The 16,596-nt window shown below is 43.9% G+C and overlaps 1 protein-coding gene across 2 annotated transcripts in view; it reads right to left on the reverse strand.

Annotated features, from left to right (window-relative positions):
• The window catches only part of PIP5K1B (phosphatidylinositol-4-phosphate 5-kinase type 1 beta), a 124,346-nt gene extending 118,768 nt beyond the window's left edge, over positions 1-5,578 (reverse strand). Inside the window, exon 1 of one of the 2 annotated variants that reach the window (XM_033163871.1) lies at positions 5,486-5,577. The gene's annotated coding sequence lies outside the window, so the exon portion shown is untranslated. Of the gene's footprint in view, positions 1-5,485 lie in introns of both variants that reach the window. The other variant, XM_033163870.1, reaches the window with a different exon arrangement.
• Positions 5,579-16,596: the final 11,018 nt, after the last annotated feature.

Here is a 16,596-nt window from a genome sequence, read left to right on the forward strand (position 1 = left end):
TCGTATTTATAACCCGCCCTTCACCTCAATGTCCCAGGGCAGGATTACATATGCTTAAAACTGAAAACAAACAATACAATTAAAACACATGGAGGGGACTGTTTCCAATGGCAAATTAAGCTCCCACCTGGAAGTACCCCCATTTCACTGTATTTAATGGGGCTTACTCCCAATGTGTACATATAGGATTGTATCCACAGCCATATTTACCTAGCAGAGTCTCAGTTAGGTCATCTGAACTTACTTCTGCATAAACGTGTTTAAGATTGAGATGTCAGTCCTTCTAATTTATTTAGTGAAAAATAAATGCAGTTTCTTTTCCACCTCAGGTATAAGCAAACCTGGAAAGTGGGTTTGCAAATACCGGTAAAATACCAAACACTGTAGTCTCCTTCAAATTCTCTCTCTCTCTCTCTCTCTCACACACACAATCACACACACACACATATGAAATCACAATGTAATGTTGATAGATGTTTTTATTGCTTTGGACACTGGCCAGAGCAACATAAAATTATACTTTTGCAAAAATATAAATTTCAGATAAACCTAAAATATAGAATACCGTAGTCAAGTTTTCTATGTAAAGATCAAAATTCCTGCTTCTATTTTTTTTTTAAGAAACCCACACAAAACTCCACAACATTTTGTATATTTTGTCTTCATATCTACCTAAGCATAAGTTCTTAATAGCCTTTATTTAATTATAATAGGTATAGAAAAGTGCAGAGTGCATTGATGAATGAGGCAGGAAGTGAAGCAATGTGTTGCTCTGCATGCTGCTGTACTGCAGTACCCAGATCAAAATGGATTCTTCAGAACCAGCAACTGGCAGGGAACGTGCTAAGAAGATGCAGATAGGATGAGAAAGTAAATTCTAAATTACATTAGACTGCACAAAAGTAGCTCCAAGACTTGTTTACATAATCAGGGTGCCAAAATAGTTTGCTCACAATTGCTACCCTTGTACTGTGGAAGGTACCCAACACAACTCGTTTCTACCGTCAGCTTAACCCAAAATGCATTTAGTAAACAGGATTCTGGTCTATGAAAGCTTATACTACAATAAAGTTTCTTAAGGCATGTTTTTGCTGCAACACTCGCACCCATACCAACACACCCACAAAACTACCCCTCTAGAAATTAACCCATATTATAGCAGGGTCCAGAAAAAGCACCTGACATAATTCAGGGGCCCTGCAGAGTTGCGTGAAGCAGCCAAACGTCTGCACTTTATCGTTTGATAAATAAGATTCAGCCAAGAGAAGGATTTGAAAGAAATACATAAACTGATAAACATCATCTGTCAAGCCTCTACAGCAAGAAATGACACATAAAAATATCTAATATACTTCTCTTGTATATTCAGCCAAAAACATCTAGAAACATGGAGGCTTTCTACATCTGCTCAACATTTTCTTTACTCAATACGTTTCATTATTGTATTTGTAAAGCTACTTCTAGGGGCTTTTATCACCAATTACTGTATCTGAATCTCTGTAATTTAGAAATCTGTTGTTTTGGTCGACATTGCATTGTAGGATGATACCAAAATCCTTCTAACCATGTCAAATACTGATCCACTACTGATCCACTCTGTAGCAGAGTATACCTAAAGATTTACTCAGCTGCCTTTCAAGTTTCAAAGCAAGATTTGGAATGAATTGCTCTCAGGCCTTTCAGACACACACCTCCAATTCCATAGTTTCCTCTGTGTGTGTTAATGTGGGACAGGGGAGATACAAAGACAGCATAAAGGGACGAACACGTGTAAGTTGAAAAGGAAGAAACTATCAGGAGGACCTTTTAAATGCCAAAAGAAATACCAGGTATGCCAGGCAGATTCTGTCAAATGTGAATTAATTCATAATTGTGAATTCTCTCCCAGTTTTAGATACAGGTTAGAAGGAAAATGAATCTTTATGATTCCATTTTAATTCTTTGGCCCAGGATGGTACAAAAACATCAACATAACCTGTGCAGTGGGGCTCCTTTCAGGAGTCTTAAGTCTCACTGTTTTTCCTCCTTGTTGACAGTCCCTGCAATTAAAGTTTAGTTGACTAAATGAACCAATTAAAAGGTTGCAGGAGTGTATGGTAATTCTTAATTTTGAAAGATGTAAAAGGTATTACAGAGCCATGGAATGATAATGAATGTTTTCCACAGCGAGGCTTGTATCACACAATAAATAATGGTGCACATTTCTCTAGAAGTTATAAACTGAAGCTCACAGAACAGTGTTAGCCAAGGTGCGGCTCTTCAGTTATTTTGGACTACAACTCCATGCTGGCTTATCATAGAAGAAGCATATCAATTATATTTGATGATGCTTGTGTTTTCAGGAAACCTCCAATGATTTCAGGAAAATAATTTTAGGATACCTAATTCCCAATTTATGAGAGGCCCATGTAGAGTAGATGCAAAACCCTTCATACACCCTCAAGTATAAGTGAAAGAAAACAAATAAAGACACTCCTGTAAACAGTAAACTTTGTTCATATTGCAAAAGCAAATGGAGGCAAATGCCTCATAACAGTCCTCTATTTTTCATGACTTGATTTTGCAAAAATCTTAAAATAAGTCACTTTTTTTCTTTTTCTTTAAAAAAAGTAACCAGAAGTGACTTACAGAGAAAGCACCAACATTAAAACCAAAGTAAAACTAAAACAGAGTAAAATATAAATACAAATTCAGATTTACAATTATGCAGGACTCAAGACATCCCATCCACTGAAGCAGGACACAGAAGATTAAAGGTTGGTGAAAAAGAAATGTTTTTGCCTGGCCCCTAAAGGTAGATAATGATGTTGCCAGGTATGCCTCCCTGGGAAGAGTGCTCCATAAGTGGGGAGCCACCACTAAGGTGGTCTGTTTACTCAGGTCAACACCCTAAGCACCTGCCTGAAGGAGGAGGATGACCACATGGTTCATGTGGAGAGTGGTGGTCCTTGAGGTATTAGGATATTGAGCAGCATAAGGCTTTAACGGTCAAAACCAACACCTTGAATTTAGCATTGAAACTCAATGGAAGCCATCAGTCACACCAGAATTAGTGTTAATGTTTAGACTGCCTTGTTTTTGGTCAACAATCTGGTAGACAGTTTCTGTATCAGCTGCAGTTTCCAAACCATCTTCAAAGGTAGCTCCACATATACCACATTGAAGTAATCTAACCTAGAGGTTACCAGAGCATAGACAACAAAAGCTAAAATGACTGCATACATATATAACATCCCTGTTAAGTTGCTACTGTTCCTATTTTACAGATACAGATTTTACAGTATTGTTATTTCTTTGCCTATACAGCTTGATCTGCAGCCCTTGGTAAGTGATAATTCTTTCCATTATGAAAAGCTTCAGCTGCTCATTTCTGCAGATCAAGCTGCAATGTTATAGGCACAAAAGCAAGCCAGGCATGCTTTTTCGTTTCGTCTTCCTCCTGAACAGTAGGCAGTCCTATTACTGAATGGGAAACCAAGATTGAGAGTTACTAAGGCCATACAACGAACCCTTGGAAAGGGAGAGGGGAAGTCTCTCTGTCTATCAGACAAACATAAATGACTGTTGTCAAGTGAGTGGATGCAGGCAAGCCCGAATGCGTTCACAGCAAGATTTATGGTGCATGGTAACATCTCCCACTCCAACCCAAGCCTGCAAGTATTAGGGCTACATGAAAGGAAAGAAGCAGAGGGTCAAACTGGTAGAAGTCATAGGTGACTTCATGTTACCTAGCTACTTGTATATGCATTTTGAATGAATCACTTCACACGTTTGAGGATTACTAGTAAAACCCTTAAACTTTTTACACGTAAAAGTTCTCTCATATATCTTGTGAATATTTGGGGATTTGTATTAAGTTCTCTTGAGCAGGACCTGCACCTGCTTTTTAAACAAGTAATATGAGCTAACTGCTAGTGACATTTTCTTCAGGTGACCTGATGCAATGGTACTTTTGGGAGGGTGAGAGAATAAACAAAGATAAGCAAAATACACAAAAGTGTATTTTGCATATACTGAAATAGAAAACCATGCCCTGCACTGAAGCACTGCAACACCTTTTGGTTCCAGGAAGCAATGCTATTTTAAGCAAATAGCAATAATGCAAGCCAAACTTCTTATATCGACCAGAAACCTTCTTTGAAGGTCACTATGCAGCAAATTAAGCATTTTTAAAGCATATCTATATAACTGCTTCATTACTTCTTCATATACAAAAGCATAGTCTGAAATTAATGGTATCCCTGCCCCAAATCCATAAAAGACCACATAAGAACATCATAAATTTGTTGGTGATAGAATTTGGTACCTATTTTATCTGAAAAATAATAGATTCCCCCCCTCCCCACCTTATCTTTAATATTTAGAGGAACAGACTCAGTTCAGCACTGCAAATAGATCTTAAGAAATACTGTAAAAGCTGGGCTTTGGTCTTCATTTTATGTGCAAACAATGACATGAAGCAGCAGGTGATCTTTAACTTACAATAGTACATTTGCACATTAATTCAAATCCTCTGACACCCTAAGTGCCCTATCCTAAACATTCCATTGAAAGCAATGGAACTTGCTTACAAGTTACCCTGATGAGCAGAGCATAGGGGATTAAAAAAGGTAACATCTTAGCAAAACATAATTTTACTTGGAAGTGGGAGCAAATACACTGAACAGCCAGTCTTCTGTTGCCTGCTTGGGGGGGGGGGGTTGTTCTTTTTACAGGCTGAAGCAACCCTGGAGAACCAAAACCATGGCCTAGCCTAGCTTGTAGCTCATCTCCACAGCAGAATGTTTCAGATGGGGGGGGGTCTACTTATTAAATGCCTTGATGCTCGCAGGGAACCCAAACCACCTGCTGTGCTCCTGTAAAGGGCACCTGCAGACTCCGCAGGAAGGGGGGGGATGTTGCTGCTGGACCACAAAGTGTGGCGAGGTAAAGTGTGGTCAGGACTGTTCCAGGGCACCGTTTTCCGTGTCTGACATAACTTCCCTCCCCTGGGAATCAGCCTCGGCCCCCGCAGGACCATCCCTTGGGAGCAGGAAGGGGGAGGGAACAAGCCCCACATCCTTATTCTGAATCTGAGAAGAATCTCCAAGGTGTCCAGGCACCCCCTCCAGCCCCCCCCCCAATGGAGGCCAGGGGGGGCGGCAAGGCTTCGCTCTCGTAGTCCAAGGAAGAGCCCGAGAGAAGCAGAAGCCGCGTCGCCCGGCTCCACCTGTTCAATCCGGATTCAAAAGCAGGAAAGCGAACCCGAGAAAGAGGCCCCCGCTGCCATCTGCCGCAACGCAGCGCCACTCCCCCCCCCCCTCGCCGAGGAGGCTCCTCGGGGCGCCAAGCCCTCTCGGGTGTCCCCCCCCCGGCATGGCCACCCCACCCCCTGAGGCTCTTCTTCTGTGGGGAGACCCCCCCCCGGAAAGGGAGAGGGGCTCCGCGAGGAGGAGGAGGAGGAGGGAAGCCCGGGACCCGCCTGTCTCTCTGCCCGCGCACCCACCTTCCGCCGCTTCGCGCTCCCTTGCCGCAGGCAACGCAGTTCGCCCGTCCGAAGCCGACGCCGGCCGAGAAGCAGCAGCGGAGGCAGGACGGAATTGCGGCGGCGGCGGCGGCAGCCAAGGGCCTCCTTCCTTCCTTCCTTCCTTCCTTCGCTCGTTCTCTCTCAGCGCGTCTGCACGGCTGCCTCGTCCGTCGTGCCTCTGCGCCGCTTGGTCCCCGGCAACGGCGGCTCCCTCTCGCTCTCCCTTTCTCTTCGAAAAGGGGCGGCGGCAGCCGGGCAGCCGCGTCCTCCTCCTCTGGCGGCCAAGTCCCGAGCGGGGCTTCTTGCTGCCCTCCCGCCTTCCTTCCTCCGGCTCTGCTGCCGGGAGAGTCCCCGCCAGAAGGCAAAGGCAGCCCGCCGGGCCCCGCTCTCTTACCGCGAAAGGGCGCCGCCGGCTCGGGACCCTCCGCCCGCCCTCTCTCTTTCCCCGGCTTTCCCCCTCCCTCCCTTCCTTCCTTCTTTCCTTCCTTCCTTCCTTCCTGCCGCCTTCCCTCGGGCCCCTTCCCTCCTTCAGACGCCCCTCCCTCCCTGCTGGCCCGCGGAGGGCGAGTGGCCGGGCAGAGGCGCCCCAGGCCTGGCGCCCCCCCCCCCCGCTTTCTCTCTCTCGGCAGCCCCCTTGGTCGCGCCGCGAGAGGCCGGCGGGCTCCGCTTCTGGCTGGCTCCCTTCAGTGGAGGTTTCGCCTTCCTTCCAGGCCGCACATCCCTGAAGCCCCGCAGGAGGAGGAGGAGGAGGAGGACTCGGCGCTGCCCCAGGGGAACTGGCCGGACCGCCGCGGACTTCCGTCCTGGGGCGCCTGGAAAAGGCCTGAGGCGGCAGGTGAGGCTGAGAGGCAGCGACTTGGCCCAGGACTGGCCGCTTCGGCCGAGTGGGGATTCGAACCTGCTCTCTCGGGCGCGCTAACCACTGCACCGCAGGGCTGTCCAGACACACAGGCGGAAGCATCCTCCACAGGCGGCCATTGGTCTGAAGATCCCACCTGCCCTGGGCAGTCAAGCTCCACAGAGGAACGTCGGAAGCTGCCTTAGAGCAGAGTGGGCATGTTGTTTCCTACACCACCTGGCAGCTGAGGTTTCAGAGAGTTTTTCCAAGTTCTACCTAGAGCTGCCGGTGATGGAAGCTGCTGCGACCTCCTGCCCATGAAAGAAGCCTTCTGCTCTGCTCCTGACCACTGACCCTTCCCTTCCCTTACTGGTGTTCCTGCAAGGAGGTGGTTGGGACCACATTCTTCTGTAATCATGGGCGTAGGTGGCTGCTCTGGCACCCAAAGCGGTGGGGGCGGGGTGAGCTGCCCACGGAGTCCGCCTGGCGGATGCAAGCCCCAAGCCACCGTGTCACTCCCAGGAGGAGACGCGTGGCTCGGGCCTGCTGCAGGCCAGGCCCCCACGGTGTGCCATTTTGTCACCCCCTCAGGGATGACACCGGGGTGTACTGCACCCCCCTTCCCACGCCCCTGTCTGTAATCTGCTCCCTGTGTCTGCTTTTTGCATAAACAGTACGCCAATTGTGTGTGAACTTCTAGCCCAAAGTTTCTCCTTGTATCTTTTCCCAGCCATTATCCAACTGGATGAGCTGAACTCCTTAAAATGCTGCTACAGCAATCGTGGAAGATGGACACTTCGCTAAATGCCATCTCAAGAAGCCCTGCTCCCACTTTCAGAAGACGTAGACATCTGGGCTCACTGAAGTTATGGAGGTGTATAGCAATTATGCATATTTATACGTATTGAGCTCTGGGCTGGAAAGCAGGAAGCATTGTTGCTCTGGCGGATCCCAATATGGATCAGTGGCAGGAATAAGTTTTTGCTCCATGTACACGGTCCTGCTGGGAAGTGTAAGCTTAGTGTACCACAGAGAATGGTATTGGGGGGGGGGGAAGCTTGACATTTTTGAAATAATAAGGCCTTTTAAAGAGAATTGCACAAAAACAGACCTGAAGTTTTTTGTTTGTTAAATGGGCTGTTCTTCTGTGTGAGATGTTTTTATCTGCAGCACTTGGGTTCATGGGCATAGCCAGGATTTGGGGGGGAGTTAGTTACCGGTAAGTAATTTTTATGGATTTACTTGATTTAGGGGGTGCTACGCCCATGGCTGGGTCTGTTGTGGATGTCCAACTCTCCATTTCCATAGTTTCACTTTAACCCTATTACTTTCTCAGTAAGTTAAATTAGACCCCACCCTAGAAAATACTTAAAAGTGGTTTACAAGAAGTTGAAATTACAAGAAAAAGAATAAATCATGTTTTAAAGGCTAATTTTTTGTTTGTTAATTTCTTGTAATCCTAACTTTTTATAAGCCACCCTGGGTATTGCCATTGCATTAGAAGGTAGAGTATAAAATAGGCTACATAAGGCAGCAGTGAGTTGAAAGTGAAACAAAATGTGGCTGGACAGCTGTTCTGACGTGGACTCATTCCAAAACAGTACCGCTCTCTCTTTCGCCCATATTTCAGAAAGCTACAAAACCTTATCACGCTACAGAACTCTGCTCAGCACAACTGTCCCCTCACTGTGCCCTGCTCCAGTTCAAGAGGGGAGTTTATGGCCCCTTCTAATGTGAGAAACATTACAGTGGAATGCAAAATCTACATGGATCTTGAAGGACAATTCCAATTACCAATTGCTTGTGGATCTTTTACACACCAAAAAGAAGGGGAGATATATTTTCCACAACATTGCAGGGAGCAATAAAATACCATCAGTTTTGACGGATCACAAAGGTGGGGCTGAGGAACAAGAAGATGAAGCATCGTATAGGAGTGGTATTAAAGCGACTAGAGCCGGACAAATGCAAAGGGCAACCCAACTAAGGGCCAAATGACTTATCTCTTCGATAAGTGCAGTTATTGCACACTGTCAGCACTGGGATTGGAGGGCACATCTGGATCAGGACACCAGCATTGAAGGTGGGTTTTAACTCTTATCCAGGTTAGAGGCCTTGAACCTGCAGTTTGCATTGGAAAAATAATACCCATTTGCTTCAGTGGGAGCTTCAGAACACACACACACACACACACCGCATCTAAATTGCAGGAAGAGGGTCCTTTATCTGGACTGTGCAGGGAACAAAGAGTTAAAGTCCCCCACACTGGAATCCTGATGCAAACTGGTCCTCCTCATGCCACACTTGGCAATTTGTGTTAAGCAAACCAAACCAAAACCTGCACTCAAAAGATGCAGTTTGGTAGTTTACATAATGTCTTGTTTGGCCCTGACTGTAGGGAAAAGGTATGAAGACTAAGGAAAACAAGGCCAGGCAGGGCACCGTTTGCTGCTCACTGGTGGATAATTGCCAAATCCTGCTCTGGGTTAATTTTGTCCCCCTTTAGGCCTCATGGCAGAAAAGTACTCCTTTGCTTTCGTCTTTACTCTTGCATACTTTCCCTGCCTGTGGTAATACATGAGGTTTTCACTTTCCCATGATGTTGTAAGGAATGGAACTGTATTTTCACAGAGCAGTGTGCCAGCTGTTTTCCAGCCTATAGTTCAGCTGCACAATTTTCTGGCATAGTGCAACAAACCATAGAAAATATACTCTTTCCACCTTCTATACTCACCCAATAAAACTTCCCTGTGGACCGTGCTTTTAGTGATTTCTTGCTTTGGAGTGATACAGGTGAAACTTGAAAAATTAGAATATCGTGGAACGGTTCATTTCTTTCAGTAATTCAACTTAAAAGGTGAAACTAATATATGAGATAGACTCATGACATGCAAAGCGAGATATGTCAAGCCTTTATTTGTTATAATTGTGATGATTGTGGCGTACAGCTGATGAGAACCCCAAATTAACAATTTCAACTTTGGGGTTTTCATCATCTGTACGCCATAATCATCAGAATTATAGCAAACAAAGGCTTGACATATCTCGCTTTGCATGTCATGAGTCTATCTCATATATTAAACTCCAGTAGCTAATGAAAACAATTGCTTACATAAATGGACTTTTCCACGATATTCTAATTTTTCGAGTTTCACCTGTATATTAAGAAATAGGAATGGCAGGTATGACTTTATTGTAGCACCAACTATAAACAGCATTCTTATGTCACACTTGCCTATTCCTGCTCTTGTTTTCCAGACTAATAATATCCAAAAGCAATGAAACAGCAGGTTCTTACTAACTTAAGTATGTGTTTGGATTTAAATACCTTATCTACTCCTTGTGACAGCTCATGAAGCTTGCACAAAAACAGCTTTCACAAGGGTGTGTGTTGTTTAGTAATTACTAATAGTGATCAGACTCTAGTAGGCATAATAAGCTCTACTCAATAGGGTTGTGCTGCTTATCATAATTGGACTTTGTACTTGCTGTCACAGAGCTGAGGCAAAACAATTAAAGATAAATGTGACTGGAGGTTCAAGACTGAATACAAATTGTTCTTTCTGGCTTAGGTTTAATAGTTGATGTCCTTTTTTTTACCCAGTTTGACCCCTGCTTAGTATAAATCAATGGACCACTTTCCTGCTGTGCATTTTTACAAGGTGTAAATATAACGCTACACAAGCAAGACATACAACTTTACAGGTCAACTCCTACTTTCTCTCCAGTTCTCTACACAGTTTTCTAATCAACGCAAGGCTATTGTTACATTTGTCCTTAGAAAACAACAGCCTTATTTTAAGATGCTGAGGCACATGCCCAAGGCCTTGAAAACATTTATGTCGATGTCATTCCATTAAACCACAAAGGCTGTTTGAAAATTTAGCCAGTAAAGCTATGGCTGCAATCAGTAGCCTACTTTCTCTGGAACATAGCCACTTACTTTGATGGGACTTCTTCAGAAAGAATGTCATGCGGACCATAACAAAAACTGCTTTTAACACTCTTGCTTATTCTAGGAATATATATAAAGAAGATTCTCATCATCTCTGGACTTTAACTGGTAAGCTCTGATTTCTGTGTTAATTACAAACTTTTTCATGGTACAAAGTAAACGTGCCACTTCTTGCTCTACCAACTTGCCTCTGGCTCCAGCCACTTCTGGCATGTAGCTCCTGAGAAGCTCAGTATAAGGGAATGTGGCCCCAAGACCTTAGGCCCTCCTATTTTTAGGCCCTCAGTTTCCCAGCTTTTTCCACAGAGCTCACTGGGTGACCTTGGGCTACTCTCCCCTAGCAGAAAGGTATGTGTGTGAAGAGGTGAGTATGGTGAATTATTTCTGCTTGAAGACTTCATCTTTGATTTGAATACCTGCACATTTGTTAATTTCAAATAATGGCTTGGATCCTATGAATGGAGGTGCTCTTTCTGCTCGTGGAAGAAACGGATCCAGCTGGAGTGCAGAAGTGAGGCAGCATTTTCCACTGACCTCCCATTCCCCTTGCAACCCCCTGTGCCACTTCTTAAACTGTTCCAGAAGGTCCCCTAACCTTCCAGAGCAGAATATCGAGAGGCAGCAAGGGGAATAGAACAGCGAACGCCACCTTTTTCCTTCCCTCCTTATGCCCTTTGGGATGGTGATTACATGGGGAAAGGTAAAGTAAAGGGACCCCTGACCATTAGGTCCAGTCGTGTCCGACTCTGGGGTTGCGGCACTCATCTCGCTTTACTGGCCGAGGGAGCCGGCGTACAGCCTCTGGGTAATGTGGCCAGCATGACTAAGCCGCTTCTGGTGACCCACAGCAGCGCACGGAAACGCCTTTACCTTCCTGCCAGAGCGGTACCTATTTATCTACTTGCACTTTGACGTGCTAGGTGGGCAGGGGCTGGGACTGAGCAAGGGGAGCTCACCTCTGGGTCTCCCTGCAGATAAGCAGGACCTATACATACATAGAATATTTATTTGCATTAGCCACTAGCCATAGCAATAAAATAAAATGAACAGGACCTATAAAAGCAACTGGAATGAGATTCCAGTTGCAAATGGTGGCATGCAAGAGTCTTTTAAAAGATCTATCTGGGCACTGTCTGGAGCCTTTGCCTATTCTGATTGCTAGTCAAAATTTCTGACCATTCCAAATAGTTTCTAACTCTAGTATTCTAGAGTTGGAAGAAGCGTAAAAGCCACCAAGCCCAACCATCTCCCTTAAGACTGAGCAATCTACTTATTTGTGTCCCCCCAGCCTTCCCCCCTCCTGCTGTCTGGACCCCCATATGCCACTTAAGGCAGGTTCATTCCAGTAAGGTCTTAGACCAGTTAAGTGCTTATGGACAAATAAGTTCCAGTGGATTAGATGAGTGCGACAGGCAACTTTCAGGTGGGGTGGGGAAGGGGAAGTGTTGGCTCCTCTTTCCAGTATCAGCTGTTCCCCAAAACCCCTGAATCAGAAGTCAGACCAAAATAAGAAGCTTCAAATAATTTCCTCATGGTGACTCAGGTGGTTGAGTGCTGACAAGATTGGAGCCCAAACATGACAGCTTAAAAATAAAAGAGAGGGGTGTGGGTATGTGTCAGCATTCTTGGTTGAATCCTGAGCGATGCAGAAGTACAAAGCAAAAGGGTCACTTCCGTCAAAACCAGCCCAATGGCAATTAAACATGCCCAGTTGCTTCCCAGGAACCATGCAATATTGAGTACCATATTGGCCTGAATATAAGACACACCCGCAAATAAGCCGCACCTTTAAAATTCAAGGCTTATTTGCAGGTGTGGCCTGCCCCTCGGCACTACCGCCTGGGGTGGGGGTGGGGGTGCCAGCGCTTGTTTCTGAGCGCGCCCGCCTCCCGGCACTACCGCCCTGAAAAGTGGGCGCCCGGTGCTTGGCGCCCCACTACCCAAGCCAGCGCTCTGTTCCAAGTACACTGCGCCCCCGCCTCCTGGCACTACTGCCTCCCGGCGGCTTGGGGAGTGGGACACCAAGCACCAGCCAGCCCTGTCCCCCGTTCAGGGCAGTAGTGCCTGGAGGCGGGCGCACAGCGCTCGGTCCTGAATATAAGCCACACTTTAACTTATTTGCGAATTTGGAAAAAAGGTTTGGCTTATATTCGGGCCAATATGGTATTAGTTGGAAACAAAAAAATGAAAACTGGAGAGGCAGGAGAGTGCACTGGCCTATTTGATCCCTTTTACAGTTGATCCTGGAGGAGGAAAAGGACAAGATTAGCTGGTGGACAGGACTTGCAGGAATCCAGAGTAGGAATACTCTTCTTGGGGTGTGAGGAAGATACATTGCAACACTTTGTTGTAGGTCCCACTAATCTTATAAAAGCTGATTACAATGGTCAAAGCACAAAGGATTAGTTACAAACGAAATTAACAATACTTGTTCATGAAAAAAGCATTCTGAATAAATCTTAAAGTAATAATTAAAAGATGACAAAAACAAACAAGGCATGCCAATTTAACCATGTGTTTAATGGATAAAATGCCAAATTACAGCCCTCTGTGTTATATATCCCACACTGTGCCAGACGTTTCTTCAATTCTCAGGATAAATTTTTGTGGGGAGGATGGCTGTGGGGAGGGATAATGATTGAAAATCAAGCATCCTGCCTGAAGGGCTTCCCCTAGCACAAAGCTGCCATTGGCTACTGCACCAAAACGACTACCCCAAAATAAAGAATAAGGCTGCACTAGGGGTGCAACTAGGGGTGGCTGAACATGTCAGCTTCAGTTTTGCTCAGTTTCTCATTTTTCTACTCTTGAGTTTAGTTGTTCACATTTCCATATTGGTTTGTGAATTTTTTTAAAGTCCACATTAATATTCATCAGCATTTTGCTGTGAATTTGTCATCATATACAAATTTATGTACAGTGGTACCTCTGGTTACGAACGGCATCCATTCCAGAGCCCCGTTGGCAACCTGAAAGGTCCATATCCTGAAGCGCTGTATCTGTGCATGCTCGCCGCACGATTCAGCGCTTCTGCGCATGCGCGTGACCTCATTTTGCACGTCTGCGCATGTGTGAACCACCAAATTTGGAAGTAACCCGTTCCAGTACTTCTGGGTTCGGCACGTTCGTATCCTGTGTTGGACGCAACACACAGCATTTGCAACACGAGGTACGACTGTATGTAATTTTAGCTATTATATATGTTTGCATGCATACTTTACCTTAGTATATGTTTTTTTTATATACATTACCAGGCTGGAGAACTGCATTGCAACATTCAGAAAACTGCACATTTTGAATGGTTCCATTTCTGTTCTCATATCATTTCAGAATGTGTGAATTCTGTAGGCTGAGGTTTACCTTTAAATGCAAACTGAATCAATTTTCCCCAACCCTACTCCTAACTTCACATATTTGTGAATAACTCCATTTAATTCAATAGGATTTACTTCTGAGTAGACACAATTAGGGTTGCCCTATAAGTATTGTCTTCTTCCAGTCTGTTAATGGCCAGGTCAATGCCCATCAACTGGGCATTGATGTCTTTTGCATGAGTCATCCTTTTTGCTTCACACCTAGTGTTTAATAAGGTAAAGCTGGTATCAGTCTAGCTAAAGAATGCTGGTAAATCATCTATTATCCTTCAGCTGATGACATCTGAAACAGTTTCTCTTACGCATGAGAGCAGTTTTTACCTTCTGCAGGTGTTATTATAATGCCATGCTAGTTTTTGCCTTAGCATCTGTTTGGGAAGACATATGCCTCTCACTCATAGCAAGGGCAATACCAGCTAAGAAGGACAAAAAGGGGAATAGGCCTTCCCACTTTCAAATATGGCAGTCAGTTTCAAAATCTTATGCAGAGGTAAGGGTATTCCTTATTGGTGAGAAGTTTAAGAACTTTGGATCCCTGATTAAGCAATGTCTAAAACTTGTTAAATAAGTAGATAAAAATACTCTCTGAGGCTCTTGCTGGCCATCTTCATGTGCATTTTCCCTCCACACACTGACTCAACAGTAATGATAGCTGTAATAAAACATCACCTAATTTAAACAGGCAGATGGATATCTGTGCAGTCAGACCAGGTAATGTATTTGTTTCCCCACTTTCTTTAGCAAGTATAACATAAATCTGCCATTGAAATCAATGTGTATATCTGAAGAAGTGTGCATGCGCACGAAAGCTCATACCAATAACAAACTTAGTTGGTCTCTAAGGTGCCACTGGAATGAATTTTTTATATTGAAATCAATGTCATTGTGGCCATAAGGATTGACATATAAGGTAGCAATATTCTGTTTCCTTACTTGTGAATAAGTGCTAACTAGCAGCTTCAGTGAAACTCACCAGTAAAGATGATCTGAGATACATATCTATGTTTCTAGGCCACATGGGACAGGGCACAGAGTGCAACCTGGGTGATTAATCTCTCTTCCTTCTGGTAGATCTTTAGAACGCAAGTAAAAATTATTCTCTTTTGGAGAGCTTTTATTTAATTATTATCTCTGTTGTTTTAAGTTGGGAAACTGGTTTTAGAATTCTTGCCTCATTTTAATTATATTTTTATTTTATTGTTATGACTGTTCAAATTATATGTACATTGGTTTTATTGTTTAAAATGTTTGTTCTGAGCTATTTGGAGAGTTAACCCAATTTTGCCCTATTTCAAACTAAAGTACAAACTGTGGAGTCATTTTTTCAGGAAGTAAATCTAAGAAGCAGGTGGTTTTGTTTGTGTTGGAGCATCCATCTCCAGTAATGCTTTATGGGCAGAGATGTTTTTGGTATCAAAATAAAAATAATGAGAGAAGAGTTATGATTCTCTTATCAGGCTGTATTTGCCTTCAGTGATACTTCCTGCTAATTCTTTAGCCCAGGTTAACTCTTAACATTTCCTGGAAAACGCACAGGGTGTTAAATGAATTAGAATCTTATGTGATTTATTTTCTGCCATCAATTTTTAAAGAACATTTCTGTTTATGAGAAGGGTAAGAGTCCATGTTTTAACCCACCTTGCCCCCTCACTCTGCTACCTGCCCCCTTCACATTTCCTCTCCTAATTTCAGATTAGGACAGCCTTCCCTTCCCTAGAGCCATACAGATCCTTGAGGTTCCAATCTGCCCAACTAGGCCCAGTTAGGACAAGAATGGACCGCAGACAGAGAACAGGTCTTTTCCATCCGAAGACCTCTATCATATCTCTCCTTAATCTTGTCTTTATGCAAAACATACTCAGCTCTTTCAAAAAATTTTTATAGAACTGGGATTCCTGACCGTTCACCATCCTAGTTGCAGTTCTCTGAGCACACTCTATTTTGTCAGTGTCCTTAAAATGTGGCACCCCAAACTGGACACTTTACTCCAGATGTGGCATTACCAGTCCATCTGTACATCACCATTGTCTTTGTAGCAGAAAAGGAATATAATATCTAGGCATGCAAATGCAACTTTACCAACAAAAATCACAACCTGTTTCCTGATGATGAGTAGTATTATTCTTTTGCTTATTTGTTGTACATCCCTCTTGTGTAATGATTTTCTTCCAGAAACCCAGTCTCACATTGATTAAAAACATGATCAAAGTATGACCCTGTTATTATAGTTTGCAGTAGCAAACTTAGTGTCTCCTTTTTTTCTAATTAGTCTAAGCTCAATTTCTAGGGAGAAAGGATTAGTATGAAGGCTCTCCTGCCAAAATGGTATTATTAAAAACACCAGCATCAAAGTAATATTTTTAATAGTGCAGATTAGAAGTTCTTTCAGGCCCTGTGGATCTTTTTAATTTCATTTCAGTTTCATAACCTTAGTCAAAATTTAATTGCTAGCTCAAGAGGGATCTCATTTGCCATGCTCACATAGTAATTGAACATAATGACTAAATTTTCTCCTCAGAGTCACATTGCAGGCTTGTCATATAAAATAGACAATTGCTGCCTCATTGAATTTTCATCGCAAATGTCAGTCTGCAATGGAGAATTGTGTCTGAGTAATAGTTTTGTTTTTAAAAATAAAACAAATACAATAGAATCCACATTATTAGAAGCAATATTGACACACCCCTGCACAATGAAAAGTAGGTTGATGTACCTGGGACACAAGACCTCAGACCTGGTAATCTAAAACCCTAATCTCAGACATATTAATCAGTGGCAAGGGAAAGACTATCTGAATTTAGCTGCTGTCAAAAGACAACTGAGGGCATTGCTTGCCCAAGAAGCACTGTGGTCAACAGTTGTTCTTGTGGTTTACCTACTGAAGTTGTCTTGCTAGAGAGCTGATGGAGGGAAGGTCATTCCG

The sequence above is a fragment of the Lacerta agilis genome, chromosome 11 (genome assembly GCF_009819535.1).
Source record: "Lacerta agilis isolate rLacAgi1 chromosome 11, rLacAgi1.pri, whole genome shotgun sequence".
Classification (NCBI taxonomy): Eukaryota; Metazoa; Chordata; class Lepidosauria; order Squamata; family Lacertidae; genus Lacerta; species Lacerta agilis.